This window comes from Penaeus monodon, chromosome 11 (genome assembly GCF_015228065.2).
Source record: "Penaeus monodon isolate SGIC_2016 chromosome 11, NSTDA_Pmon_1, whole genome shotgun sequence".
NCBI lineage: Eukaryota > Metazoa > Arthropoda > Malacostraca > Decapoda > Penaeidae > Penaeus > Penaeus monodon.
Genome location: NC_051396.1, coordinates 36,881,205 through 36,883,704, shown reverse-complemented (window position 1 = coordinate 36,883,704; position 2,500 = coordinate 36,881,205). Strand labels below are relative to the sequence as shown.

Sequence of the window (2,500 nt, the reverse complement as noted above, 5' to 3'; positions counted from 1 at the left end):
CATTATTATTATTTTTTTTTTTTGGTGGGGGAGTCAGTAGTGACCTTCAGTAGGCTCTAGTTCATGATCAGCGGATCGGGAAATATCGAAATGAGTTTTATGCTGCATGACCTGCTGAAATCGAGAGCGAGATAAGATATACGATCCATAAAACGACACAAGTTACATAATATCGAAAATGAAAAATCCTTCAGATAACAAATATAATTCTGATAAGCGATCCCTTTAATCGAATACCCGGATGAGATCAGCAGTGACGGCCATTCCTTAGCCGATCCTATCTTCCCCCTTCTCGCACTTTCTCGTATATCGCGATAACAATGAATTACGTTTTCGCTTTGCTATTCCAGTTTCATTCTTACCCCCAAAGTTCTCTCGCCCTCTTCCTCCTCTTCCTCCTGTTCGCTTCACCCTTTTATCCCCTTTCCTCATCCTCGTCCCCTCTCCTTTGTACGATCTTTTCAGCCTCTTTCTTCTTCTCCTCCATTTCTTTCCTTACTCATATAAGATCGCTCTTATTACTCTTCCTCCTCTTCCTCCTCCTCCTCCTTCCTCTCTCTCCTTCTCTCTCCTCCTCTCCTTCCTTCTCCGGGGGGGGGGGGGGGGGGGGGGGGGGGGGGGTTTTTTTTTTTTTTTTTTTTTTTTTTTTTTTTTTTTTTTTTTTTTTTTTTTTTCTGAGGGGATTTTTTTTAAAAAAGGGGGAAATAAAATTTTTTTTTTTTTTTTTAAAAAAAAAAAAGGGGGGTACCCTTTTTTTTAAAAAAAAAAATTTTCCCTTTTTTTTTTTTTTTCCCTTTCTTTTTTTTTTTTTTTTTTTTTTTTTTTTAAATTTTTTTTTTTCTTCCCTTTTTTTTTTTTTTTTTTTTTTTTTTTTTTTCCCCCCCCCCCCCCCCCCCCCCCCCCCCCCCCCCCCCCCCCCCCCCCCCCCCCCCCCCCCTTTTTTTTTTTTTTTTTTTTTTTTTTTTTTTTTTTTTTTTTTTTTTTTTTTTTTTTTTTTTTTCCCCCCCCTTTTTCCCCCTTTTTTTTTCCCTTTTCTTTCCCCCCCCCCCCTTTTTTCCCCCCCTTTTTTTCTTTTCCTCTCCCCCTTTCCCCCTTTCCCCCCCTTTCCTCTTTCCCCCCCTTCTCCTTTCCTCCTCCCCCCCTTTCTTTCTTCCCTTTTTTCCTCCCCTCTCCTCCCTTCCCCTTTCTCCTTCTCCTCTTCCCCCTCCTCCTTTTCCTCCTTCTTTTCCCCTCTTCCCCTCCCCTCCTCCTTTCTCTCTTTTTCCTTTTTCTTTCCCTTTTTTCTCTTCTCTCTTAAAAAACCCTTCCCTTCCCTCTCTCCTTCCTCTCCTCTTTCCCCCTTCCCTCCTCCTTCCTTCCCCTTTCTCCTCTCCTTCTTCCTCCCCTTTTTCTTTCCTCCCTCTTTCCTCCTCTTCCTCTCCTTCCTCCTCCTTCCTCCTCTTCCTCCTTCTCCTCTTCCTCCTTCCTCCTCCTCCTCTCCCTCCTCCCCTTTCCCCCTCCTCCTCCTCTTCCTCCCTTCCCCTTTCCTCCCTTCCTCCTTCTCCTTCTCCTTTTCTTCTCTTTTTCCCTCTTCCTCTCCTCCTTCTCCTTTCCTCCTCCCCTTCCTCCTCTTCCTCCTCTCCTTCCCCTCTTCCCCCTTTCTCCTTCTCCCTTCCTCCTCCTCCTTCTCCTCTTCCCTCCTCCCTATTCTCCTCCCCCTTCCTCACTCCTCTTCTCCTTTCACTCCTCCTCCTTCCTTCTTCCCTCCCTCTTCCTTTTTCCTCCTTCTCCCTTCTCCTCTCCTCCTTCCTTCTCTCCTCCCCCTTTCCCTTTCTCCTCTTTCCTCTCCCCCTTCTCCTCTTCCCTTCCCCCTCCTTCTCCTCTTCCCTCCCTTCTCCCTTCCCCTTTCCTCCTCCTCTTCCTCCCCCCTCCTTCTCCTCTTCTCCTCCCCCCTCCTTCTCCTCTTCCTCCTCCCTTCTCCTCTTCCTCCCTTCCTCCCTTCCTCCTCCCCTTTTCCCTCCCCTCCTTCCCTCTTCCTCCCTCTCCTCCTCTTTTCCCTCCTTTTTTCCTCCTCCTCCTCCTCTTCTCCCCCTTCCCCTTTCTCCTCTTCCTCCTTTCCTCCTCCTCTTCCTCCTTCCTCCTTCTTCCCCCTTCCTCCTCCCTCCACTTCCCTCCTCCCCCTCCTCCTCATCCTCCTCTTCCTTTCTCCTCTTCCTCCCCCTTCCTTTCTCCCTCTTCCTCCTTTTCCCCCTCCTTTTCCTCCTCCTCCTTCCCCCCTTCCTCCTCCTCCTTCCCCCTTTCTTCCTCCTCCTCCTTCCTCCTCCTTCTTCCTCCTCCTTTCCTCCCTCTTCCTCCTCCCCTTCTCCCTTCCCCCTCCTCCCTTCTCCCTTTCCTTCTCCCCTCCTTCTCCTCTTCCTCCTCCCCTTCTCCTCTTCCTCCCTCCTTCTCCTCTTCCCCCTTCCTCCTTTTCCCTCCTCCTTCTCCCCCTCCTTCCCCTTTCCCCTTCTCCTCTTCCTCCTCC

The 2,500-nt window shown here is 49.0% G+C and overlaps 1 protein-coding gene across 1 annotated transcript in view; it reads left to right on the top strand.

Moving 5' to 3' along the window:
- Positions 1-2,500, top strand: part of LOC119578955 (beta-galactosidase-like) — a 62,676-nt gene that overhangs the window by 46,758 nt on the left and 13,418 nt on the right. The window lies entirely within an intron of this gene.